The following is a 12,655-nucleotide window of genomic DNA, read 5'->3' as shown; positions in this document are numbered from 1 at the left end:
TAGGAGGCATCCCCTTCTCTTCAGTTTTTTGGAAGAGTTTGAGAAGGAGAGGTATTAACTCTTCTTTGAATGTTGGGTAGCATTCACCAGGGAAGCTATCTGGTCTTGGACTTTTATTTTTGGGGAGGTTTTTGATTACTGTTTTGATCTCCTTACTGGTGATTGATCTATTCAGATTCTCTATGTCTTCTTGATTCAATTTTGGGAGATGGTATGATTCTAAGAATTTATCCATTTCTTCTAGATTATCGAATCCTTTGTATTTCTGAGATGTCTGTTGTAATTTCTCCTCTTTCATTTCTGATTTTATTTATTTGAACCTTCTCTCTTTTTTTCTTGGTAAGTCTAGCTAAAGGTTTGTTAATTTTGTTTATCTTTCCAAAGAATCAACTCTTGGTTTCATTGATTTTCTCTATTGTTTTTGCAGTCTCTATTTCATTTATTTCTGCTATGATTTTTATGATTTCCTTTCTTTTACTGATTTTGGGCTTTGTTTATTCTTATTTTTCCACTTCCTTTAGGTGCACTGGTAGATTGTTTATTTGAGATTTTTCTTGTTTGTTGAGGAGGACGTGTATTGCTATCAGCTTCCCTCTTCAAACCAGTTTTTGCTGTATCCCATAAATTTTGGCATGTTCTATTTTCATTTTCATTTGTCTCCTTTTGATTTCATTTTGATCAAGTCATTTTGATTTCTCCTTTGATTTCTTCATTGACCCAATCATTATTCAGTAGCATTTTTTAAAATTTCCACATATTTGTGGCTTTTCCGATTTTCTTCCTGTACTTGATTTCCAGTTTCATACTGTTGTGGTCAGAAAAGATGCTTGCTAAAAGCTCTACTCTTTTATTCCCCTCCTCACATATTTTATGTTTTTTCATATCATATCTAACCTCTTTTTTGTGCGTATGTATTCATTACCCTCTTATCATGGAAATAGATAATTTTAGTACTTTTGTCTTTTGACCTTCATATTAGCTTCCTAGGTGGTCATTCTGTTACCTTTACTGTATATTTGCCTTTACCAGTGATTTTATTGTTTTTTTTTTTAAATAATTTTCTTGTTCCTATTTGTGATCCTCTCTTTTCCACTTAAATGAATCCCTTTAGCATTTCTTCTAAGGCTGGTTTCTTGGTGATAAACTCCTTTAGTTTTTGCTTGTCTGGGAAACTCTTTATCTCTCCTTCCATTCTGAATGATAACCTTGCTGGGTAGAGAATTCTTCGCTGTAGGTTTTTTCTTTCAGCACTTTAAATATATCATGCCACCCTCTTCTAGCCTGTAATATTTCTGCTGAGAAGTCAGCTGATAGCCTTATGGGGTTTCCTTTGTATGTCACTTGTTTCCTTTCTCTTGTGGCTTTTAGGATTCTCTCTTTATCTTTAATTATTGACATTTTAATTATAATGTATCTTTTGTGTGGGCCTCTTTGGGTTTATCTTGTTTGTTACTCTCTGTGCTTCCTGTACCTGGGTGTCTGTTTCCTTCTTTAGGTTAAGAAAGTTTTCAGCTATTATTTCTTCGAATAGATTCCCTTCTCCTTCTGGGACACATATAATATGGATGTTAGTGAGTTTGATGTTGTCCTAGAATTCCCTTAGACTGTCCTTGTTCTTTTGAATTCTTTTTTCTTTGATCTGTTCAGCTTGGGTGATTTCCTCTAGTCTTTTGTCCAGCTCGCTGACCCGTTCTTCTGTATCATCTACTCTGCTATTGAGTCCCTCTAGAGAATTTTTCATTTTCAGTGTTGTATGCTTCGTTTCTGATTCATTCTTTTTGTTTGTTTGTTTTTGAGGAAGACTAGCCCTGAACTAACTGCTGCTAATCCTCTATTTGCTGAGGAAGGCTGGCCCTGAGCTAACCTCCGTGCCTGTCTTCCTCTACTTTATGTGTGGGATGCCTACCACAGCATGGCTTGTCAAATGGTGCCATGTCTGCACCTGGGATCCGAACTGGTGAACCCTGGGCCGCCAAAGTGGAACATGCTCACTTAACTGCTGAGCCAGTGTGCCGGCCCCCATTCTTTTTTATATGTTCCAATTCTTTGTCAAAGTTCTCACTGAGTTCGTCCATTCTTCTCCCAAGATTAGTCAGAATCCTTATGACTCTTAGTTTGTACTCTTTGTCAGGTATATTGTTTATCTCTGTTTCATTTAGCTCTTTTTCTGGGATTTTGGCCTGTTCCCTTACTTGGAATATATTGCTTTTTCTCCTCATTTTGCCTCTTTCTCTGTGTGTATATCTATGTTTTACATAGGTCAGCTACATCTCCTGATCTTGGAGAGATAGCTTTATGTAAGCTATGCCTTATGAGGCCCAGCAGTGTGCTTCCTTCTTGTCACCAGTTCCAAATGTTCCAGGATTGTCCCCTGTGTGGGCTATGTGTGTCTTTCTGTTGTGGAAGGGTTGCTCTTGCTGCAGGTGCCTGGGAAGGCTAGGCTGTCCCCCTGGCTGGCTGATTGTGCTTTTTTCTTTTCTTTTTTTGGTAAGGAAGATTGGCCCTGAGCTAACATCTGTTGCCAATCTTCCTCTTTTTTTTTCCCCAGAGCCCCAGTACATAGCTGTATATCCTAGTTGTAAGTCCTTTTAGTTCTTCTATGTGGGATGCCACCACAGCATGGCTTTATGAGCAGTGTGTAGGTCCGTGCCCAGGATCTGAGCCAGCAAACCCTGGGCCCCCAAAGTGGAGCACATGAACTTAACGACTTGATCACAGGGCTGGCCCCTGGCTGGCTGATTGTAATGTTCAGCTGTGTGTGGCTACTACAGACCCTTCAGTCACTTTATCGGGTGTGGGGAGCCCCAGCACAGTTGGCTGCAATGTCTCATAGAACATTCCTGTTACAGTTTTTCTGTTGAGTGAGTAGGCCCCCAGCATGGCTGATTGCTAGGTTCAGGGGATGACAATTGCTGTAGGCCTCTGGCCTGCAAGACTGTTGTCAGCTCTCTTAGAATTGTGGCTGAGTGGGGCTGGCCCCAGGCATGGGAGTGCCCAGTTGTTTCAGGCTTTGGAAGGTGAGGCTGATCCTATTTGTGGCTGTTTGAGAAGCACAAGTCTGCTGCAGCTGACAAGGCCCACTGTCCACAGCGCAACACACCTGTCAACACAGTCCTGCCCTGTTCACATAACCCAATCCACTGCAGCAGACTCAGTTGACTGCAGACGCCTCACATGGTCCGCCAACACCCCACACAGGGCACCTGCTCCTTGTGCATGCCCTGCCCTGCAGAGGTGGGCCCAGTGGCCCAGCTGCAGAGGTTCCAGGCACCCCACCTATGCAGGGCCACAAGTAGCTCGAGGGCTTACTGTTCACTGGGGCCAGTCCCTGAGTCAGCCTGCCTGCCCTGGCTGAGCTGGATTAAATTGGTGTTCTGGTGGGTGGGCAGACCCCTGCACTAACAGGCCAGTGGAAGAACTCCAGGGGCATCTGCCAGCATCCGTGTCTGCATTCCTGTACTAAGTCACGATAATGGCTGCTGCCAATGACTCAGTCCCTAGGGTGATCTCATCTCTTACCAAGATGCACCCAGAGCCTATCAAGTGAGTCGCTTTTCGCTGAAGGACCGTGCACCTTTCTTTCTGGTGATTTTAGGTGGCTTTCCGAAATGAGTAAATCTGTGTGTGGGCTATTTAAGAGCAAGCTTTTCTTTCTCTTATGTCCAATAGCTTTTCTGGGGGTATTCCTGTTTGCAGTTAATAGCCAGCAAAGCCAGATATTATGACACTCATCTCAGTTGTGCTGAGTCCAAAAGCTGCTTATTGTGCTAATGATCCCATGCTCAGATCCCCCATTCCTCCAGGGAAGGCTTTGTATCCTAAGATTGCTCTTGGCCAACCATGAAGCACCATGGCTCAAAGGTGGCTTTTTTCTCTCCAGAAAGGAATTTCTGCCTCTTCCACCTCAGTCAGCACTACCTCTTGTTATGGGGGTTCTTTTTATCCAGTTTTCAGTTCCCTCTCAGGGGAATTGTTCCAAATGTAGTTATAAATTTGTTGTGTCCATGGGATGAGGTGAGTTCAAAGTCTGACTATGCTGCCATCTTGACACCATTTCGCATCATTGAATTTAAATTGACAGTGTTCTCTAATTCTAGGAACTACAAATTAAAACCACCCTTTTTTAATTTTACAGTAGTATTGTAATACTTATTACTAAAAAAGTTATCTATACATTTTGAGAAAGATTTCTCATCCAGATATTTTATGTTTTTGTAATTTATAGATTTCATTGAACTTTTTAGGGAAAACAAGATGACCTCTTCATGGAGTTGCAGTGTCTTGGAACTCTGCCTGTGAGGGATCCAGTAGTCTAGCTACTTTAAACACACCTGTATCTGCATCTGAAGCCTCTTGACTCCAAATCCAGAACCTTCCAAAATATGCTGTTATCCTGTTTAAAAAAGTCATTTTTTACATTACCAGAATTTAATGAGTAGAAATTTCTTCTCCAGAATCTCTCTTAAAGCCATATTTACAACTTTGTTGTGGACATGAAAACCTAAATATATTCTTTCTTTGTCCCAAACTTTTCACACCCAAATCTGACCTTGTCTTTGTACAAAATCACTTTTATTTCTGACTTTCCAGTTTCTGCTAAGTTATTCTCCAAGTTACCAGCCTTGAAATCCCTGGTGTCATTGTTGATCTCTTCATTCCCCCCCCCCCCCCCACGAATATTTTCAAATCCTGTTGATTCTTCTTTGAGGATCTCCCTTGAATATGTCCCTTCACTTCCATCCTCAGCTTCTGAGTACTACTTCTTGAGGACTGTCTACACTATTAAACGACTTCAGATAGTGTTCCTGCTGCCGATGTCTTCATGATTGTGCTTATTTAATGTGCAATGAACTGGCTGGTGGTCCTAAAACACCACTTCGATTATGTCACTCCATTCTTTTCAAGAAGGTTGGTAACTTCATTTTGCTTGTAAGGTTAAGCCCTGAATTGTTAGACTGCTATTCATTGCCTTTGATTGACTGTTTCTCTGACCATGTTCAATTACTATCCTCCCAACAACTTCTACTTCAACCAAACAGGTCTGCTCATTTTAACTTAAATGATTTGAACACATAGAATTTTCCTTTCTTTCTGCCTACCCAAGTCCTCTCTTTTTGACCTGATTAAAATGTCACCTCCTCTGTGAAGCCTTCTAAGATAATCCAGTTCATGGTGATTGCTCTATCTTTTGAACTTCTGTAATATATATTAGCTGTGTTATTCACTTAGAAATTTGTTATATGCTGCTTTGTGACATTTATGTGTCACCATACTGACTCACATTTTAGACTGCTGTTTAAACTCATAGGTACTGTCTTGCTTCCCTTATTTTATTTAAAAGTCCCTGAAAGCAGAAGCATGTATTTTCTGTCATCTGAGTAGATTTACTGTAAATCTAGTGAAGCTTATGCTTCAGGGCCCCCTATTTGAATGAATTCCTTCTAAGGTCCTGTGTCTAACTTTGGTTTTGTAATTTTGTGTTTCTCTTTTTTTCAGATAGGGTCCTCTCAAATTTTATAAGCTTTTGGCTGCCAAAACCCCAGATCCAACCCTGAATGAGAATGATAGCCAACAGTTAATATTCGTTATGTGCTTATGTTGAGGCAGTGCTTTGCTATAGTATTTCTGTTTAGCTATAGATAGAAAGAACTCCCTTCCTCTGCCCCACCCAAACCCAATATAATTAATTATATTAACTTCTCAATTTACAATGGGAAAGAATGTAGAAATCTAGCAGAAGCAAGTACACACAAAGCAAGAGAAAATACAAGATCCCTCTGAGCAGCTTCCTTTGGCCCCCAGAGTCCTGGCAGTGACACAATCTCAGCAGAGCTCAGTCATAAAGGCTCTGAGAAGCTGAATGATTTGTAATGCTATGGCTCTTTTATGGTTGGGATTTATGTTATCATTCAAGAAAATCTTACACTAGCAATATTGTGGCCTTCACCAGAAATATTTACGGATATCTGAATTCTCCTGGTTCTCAAGTCATGTTTGGCTTCAGAAGGTCATAGCCTCATCTGGCTGTGGGTGGGGGAATGGAGACACCTTAATGCACAGGATGCCCCAAGAAGAATCTCTTTCCCCAGCTTGACAGCATTCTGGCAAATGCTTTACAAGTGTTGTTCCATTTAATCCTTACAGCAATCCTGTGACATTGGTATGGTTACCATCACCATTTTACAAATGACAAAGCAGAGGCTTAGAAAAGTTCATTTTTTTGCGTCAGATCACATAGTGTGTAAGCAGTGGAGCTGGTACTCAAAGCCAGGTTGTCTGATTTTAGAACTAGAATTTTAAAAATTCCTTAGTAGAGTGATTACAGTAGGCAGATTAGTTTGTATTATCTTTTAAAAAAATTCTGGGGCCAGCCCAGTGGCACAGCAATTAAGTGCGCACATTCCGCTTCTCAGCAGCCCGGGGTTCGCTGCTTCTGATCCTGGGTGCGGACATGGCACTGCTTGGCATGCCATGCTGTGGTAGGTGTCCCACATATAAAGTAGAGGAAGATGGGCATGGATGTTAGCCCAGGGCCAGCCTTCCTCAGCAAAAAGTGGAAGATTGACAGCAGTTAGCTCAGGGCTAATCTTCCTTGGAAAAAAAAAAAAAAAAGAAAAAAATTCTTTTGAGATCCTCTTTTTATTTATTTACATCCCTCAAGTCTGTTCTTTGACATTAGTTTTGAAAAGTATACTGAGGGGAAAAAAAATGGTTCCAATGAAAAAGTTTTGGAAAAAACCGCAAACTTTATTTGTCCCTTGCAGAGTCACTATGAACGTTAACATATTAGTAACTCTCAAATCCTTCAGAAGAGAAATCTGTTTCACATTATTAACCCAACATATCACAAACATATTTGTCCACGGTACTTTTTTTTACATAATAGTAATACTAATAACAACAATGGCAGCAGCCATTTATTGAGTTCTTACTATGTACCAGACACTAATGTAAAAACTTCATACATTAATCCTAAGATGTAGATACCATTTTTATCTGTGTTTCACAGATTAGGAAACTGAGACATAATGCAGTTAAGAAATTTGCCCAAGGTCTCATAAATGGGGTGGGCACAATTTGAACTCAACTTCTATTCTAAGCTACCTCCCACATTTAGTACCTACTGTCTGTAGAAATTCTGTGGGATTAATTTTTCAAGAAAGTCACTTTGGGAAACACTTGGAACAGAATATTTTGTATGGACAACAAATAAATTGCTTTAAATTTTAATATTCATAATGTCCCAAGAATGTTACTTTGAATTTTCTAAAATAGTTTGTAGTAATATTGAACATAAAATTTTCATTTCAAAAATAAGGTACTAGATTTCCCTTCTTCAGAATGTGACTCTTTACAAATGTTCACTTTCTTGACTCTTTCTGGATTAAATTTCTCAATATGATGATTATTTTTTATTTGCAGTTGTTGAATCATTTTTTTTTTGAAAAGCAAGACTAAACGGTACCTCGAGGTGGAAATCTGCCCCTAAGTTCTCTTTTAATGCATACTAAAGCTGCTCACTGCTTTAGGCTAGCTTTCCAGATAGTTTTTAAAAATCATTAACCTCTCAAATATTCTATTTGGTTTGCGAAATATGAATGAGTCCCTCCATATGTATTATTGTAGACGTCATTCAAAGTTATAAGGCTGACCCACTTCCTGATTTAAATTCATCATGATTGGTGCCTTTTCATGAAACTAGTCTCAGATCTCAAAACTGTAGAGAGCTTCTAGTGTAGTTATGATACTCAGTGTTTTTTTACAATATTTAAGACCCTAATTTAACTCCACTAAATAAGTTGTATGCGTGCACGCACACACACACATACACACATGCACTCCTTATGCTTTATAGACTTTGTCTTTGAGTTAACAAGCAAAATTTAGAAGAAAATTTCCTAATGAGCTGAGTTCTGAGTTCCAAAGCCTTTGTTTTAAACTTTAAAATTTAAAGCGATCTATTTAGCTCTGTCCAGGGCATCATCTGTTTCTACACAAAATCCATTCAAGGGTGTAGACTCTTCTGACCCTCGCTGTACTGGACAAACAAATATTGGTATCTCTAGAGATGCTCAGTCAAGGAATGTAGTTTGGAGATGCACTGCATGGCTATAGATTTAAAAAGAAACAATTCTTTAGATAGTCATTTTGGATAGTTAAATACAGTTAAGCATATTATCACATTGTTGTAGAAAATAAGTAGAATCAATCAGCATTAGATTATTTCAGTCTCAAGTTCCCAGTCAGACAATTTGCTTTCCATTACATTCCTCTCCCTTAGAGGAAAAAGGCTAAGTGGCAGAGGGAACCAGCACGCTGTTCTTGGCTTTGTCACTACTAACGTTGGTAAAATGCTTCATGGGTTTGCATGTGTACACCTGAACTTTTGTGCATCTATCAGGCCATTCTGATTCTCATTTCTTTCATTGAAGAAAAGCGTGAGATGATAAAATCAGCCAACCAATGAGGCGTTTCAAAGCACTGCATTGTTGTTGCCAAGTCACGACGGTGAAATTTAGGATCTGCTTATCGTAACATCAATTGTTTTAGATAGTAACAATAGTAATAATAAAGACTAACACTAATGTAATGCTTATGTTGGGTCAAATACTATTCTAAACACTTTTCACATTTCAAATCCTTTAATCACACCATAATCCGTTTTCCAGGTAGGAAACATACCTCTGTTGAATAACTTGACCAAGATCTCACAGCTGGTAAGTGGCAGAGCTAAACTGGAGTCCAGGCAATCTGGCTTCGGAGTCCATGCTCTTTAATCCTCATGCTATTGCCTCTGTGGTTAACTTAATAATCATTATATTAACTTGAGTTGCTAAGATAATTTCTTCAAAATGAATGTTATATTTTTCACACTTGTTTTAATTGTGTGGAAATTCACATCTCAAAGAGGAGAATAGTTTCAATGAGTAAAACCCAAATGTTTTGCAGTTTTAATCATATAAATGCATAAAATATTAAAAACAGAAAACAAAAAATAGTGCCCATATTTGAAAATCTTGAATATTCATAAGACTCGAAATATTTTGATTTATAGACTTATACTGTACCTCTAGATACTTTGTGATTTAGTAAAATCCAGTCTCCTGTATTCATCAGAATTCTTTTAATTATAAATGAAAGAAGTACAACTCAAGGAAATTTGAGCAAAAACAGAGAATTGTTGTCTCAGGTCCTTAAGTAGCTTAGACGTGGACTAGCTGGCCTGCCTCAAGCTTCCTCAATCCAAAGATTTAGAATGATGTCAACGGTTATTTCTCTCTTGCTCTTTTTTCTTCTCACACTCTCATGTTTTAGCTCCCATTCGTCTCTACACCTCTTCCACATCTCTGTGTGTCTATCTTAATTTTTTTCTTTTCTCCTACAGAGAGAGGCTTCTTTTATGTCGTAGTGGTGAGAGAGATGACTCAGGCAGTTGAAAATTTACACATATCCAAGCTTAGCCACCTTAGAGGAAACAGATTTCTTCTTCCCACTTCAGTATATAAGGAGGCTATAATACTGTAATTGACAGCCCTGCCAGAATTACATGGTTGGAAGAGTGAGGAGCAGTTCTCCAAAGGGAGTGAGGGTTCTCAGAAAAAGGGAGAAGGAAAATCTGGCAGAGGGAAGGGACTGGCATCCATTATACCTCCTCGTCACTGGTACAGTCATTATATCATTCTCAAATATAAATCCTTGTGGGTTATTCAAGTTCATGTTTTCTTTCTTCTTTTCCATCTGGAATCCTGCCTTTTGGCAAATTTTCTGGAGTACTGAATGGAAAAACAAATGTGTGTAAGCTATTTTGCCATACACCAGGAACTGCTAAAATACGTTGTTCTTGGGAGATAAGATTGAAATTATTAGCATTTTAATTTCTTCTGTTAAAAGCATTTGTCTTGTGTAGTCCTGAGATAAATAAGAAAATCAAGAGTTTGTCATTTTGGCTTTTTCAAGTTCTTATGTGTTAAGACTTCTCTGAGTATCTAATAGGTATACTTAATTAACCACATTTCTTGCCAATTTGAAGATTTTATTATTTAGGTTATATATAAAGGTAAGCATTTTACTGTAAGTAGTTATTGCCTATATAACATAATTTACCTTGTCTTTCTAAGGCAGGATTCTGGAAGGAAGTAAATTATCTTGGTATGTTAGAAGAAGTTCTTCTTCATTTTGTCTTAATAGAGCATCCGTCCATGTAGTTTCTAATTCTTGAAATAAATGTGTGTAATGAAGAAAATGAAATCATTTTTATGTAAAAAATATGTCTTGATTACTGATTCATTTATTTAAAACACTTTTTTTAAAGTGCCTACTATGCTCCAGGCACTGTTTTTGGTGCAGGGGATACAATAATGAAAAAAAAATAGGCCAAAGTTCTTTCCTCGTGGAAAAGTGTGATTGACTTATAAATGACATTTATTGAGGACTTAGTATATGCCAGGCTATGCTAAGCACATTACACATATTATCTTGTTCAGTCTTTGCCTGGGAAGGAAGTAGTCTTATTTTGCCCATTTTATAGGTGAGGAAGCTGAGGTATACTAATCCCTGGCAGAGCAGGGATTCAAACACAGATTCATCTGACCTGGAATCCATGCTCTTAAACAGCACTGTGTTGCTTCCAGTGCCCAGAGCATTGGCAGGTACAGAGTCGAGTCTCCAGAAATGATCGTTGAACAAATGTATTTCTGAGCCCTGCTTATAACAATGGCATTGTGTTAGGCACTAGAGACAGTGCAAAGATTAGTGTGATATAGTCCTTTCCTTTATTTACTTTAATTAAACTTATTAATGAATTGGAGGGAGCCATTAACTAAGATGTTTATAAAGTGACAGAATCTAGGGCAGATAGAAATATAAGTATGGCAAAAGCCAACAGACATCATGTTATAAATTAGAGTAGTAAATTACTCCATGATTGTAACCTGAATCAATCAAACAGTCTCCAACTGCTACTATGAATGATTAATGAAAGGAATTTTGAGTTCCAATCAAATTAATCTCAAAACCATGAGACATCATTTTATTTCTGTACTCTGAATCTAGAGCTTGCCCTCTAGATTTTTGAACTTATTTGTTTGAAATTTTGTGGTTGTTTTTTAAAAAGGGTAGACATATGTGAAACTTGGTATTCTATAAAAATGGTAATTAACGCAAAATTTTTTCTAGTTATCCAGATGTATTTCCTAGTAATCTATTCCTTGTTTATAAGTCATTTAGTTCTAAACGTTGCCTTTTCATCACTCCTTCCTCTTCTTTCCTCATTCGCGACGGCCCTCCCACTTGCTCTCCCTCCTCCCAACTTTCCTTTTCCTACCTGGCATAGAATTGTAGAATATTAGGGCTGGAAGAAACTTTAAGGGCCATCTATTCCAAGCTTTTATTAGTTCAGAAATCTCTCCTTCCATCTTGTTGGTGGAACACATTATCCAACCTTTGTTTGAAAAGAAGATCTAGTGTTAGAAGTGCAATAGCTTCTAAAGAATGCCATTGTTAGAAAGTAATTTCCTCTATTGAATTGAAACTCACTTCTACGCACTTGCTAGGTGTTGTTCCTAGTTTTGCCTTTTAAATGAACAAAAGCAAGTTTTATTTCTCATCTATGTGATAAGTTTGACCGAAACCTAATCACAGGGCCACATCTAACTTCAAGGGAGGCTGGGAAATGTCACCTCTAGCCAGACAGTCACAAGCCAGCTAAGCCCAATGGTGTCTGTCATTAAAAGGTAAGAAGAGGAGAATAGATGCTGTTGGACAATCAGCAGTAAGCTGCATGTAGAAAACAGGAAATCAAGTAAACATAAGCATCATTTCTGTGTTCTTCTATGTGGTGGTCAGTCAGCTGCAGCCACAGAGGAGACACAGGAGAGGTTCAAGAAAGCAAAGCTTGTTATACTCATAGGTCCTAGAAACAGGAGGCACGCCGTGCCATGAAGGGCCACATGGGAAAGCACTAACATGGGTCAGGAGGCATGGGGGCAGGAGGGAGGGGAGCCTAGGCCACTGCATTTATTGGAGCTTCTGAGAGAAAGGCAAGTCAGAGCAGGGTAAACAGTTTAGGATTGGCTAGTTTGAATAATTTTGATGGGCTCTAAGCTCTAAGGGTGGTCCCTAGTTTCCACCTGACCCTGGGATGGTTAAGGCAGAGACTATTGCCTCCTGGGGTGTATGGCCAGATGGAGGAGGAATGGCTCTGGATTGGTTAGTTTACACATCAAGGTTGTGCTCCGCACTGGGCCCTTTGCTATCTCTAAGAATTGGCTAGTCCAGGGTGGGGCAGTCTCTCCCCAGCCAGAAAGGTTTTTAAAGATGTCAAAACATAGTAATATACAGAAAATAAAAAATATAAATGATACACGTCACTGTAAGAAATTTAAAATTTTAGGTCAAACAGTGCTAAATTGTGTGTCATTATTTTTGTCAATTATTACAAATGAACTAAGCATGATAAATAATAAAATTTATAGAAATAAAATATTAAAATTCTGCAATTTAATTTGTTTATGTTACCAACTTTGAAAACTGCTAATTTAATTTTAATAACATGACTATTGGGAATCTGAATTTTTAACAGACACTTCTAAGATGTTTATTCCTTGACATTTTTGATGAGGCAGTTTAGTTTCTGACCTTGAAAATATAACATTGG

General features: G+C 38.4%; 1 protein-coding gene across 1 annotated transcript in view; it reads left to right on the top strand.

Moving 5' to 3' along the window:
- Positions 1-12,655, top strand: part of C2H4orf33 (chromosome 2 C4orf33 homolog) — a 109,839-nt gene that overhangs the window by 49,370 nt on the left and 47,814 nt on the right. Inside the window, exon 9 of the transcript XR_011435505.1 lies at positions 8,670-8,717. The gene's annotated coding sequence lies outside the window, so the exon portion shown is untranslated. The remainder of the gene's footprint in view (positions 1-8,669; positions 8,718-12,655) is intronic.

This window comes from Equus caballus, chromosome 2, assembly GCF_041296265.1.
Source record: "Equus caballus isolate H_3958 breed thoroughbred chromosome 2, TB-T2T, whole genome shotgun sequence".
NCBI classification, from domain to species: Eukaryota; Metazoa; Chordata; class Mammalia; order Perissodactyla; family Equidae; genus Equus; species Equus caballus.
Note: the sequence above shows the minus strand (reverse complement) of the source record. Positions and strands in the feature narration are given on the sequence as shown.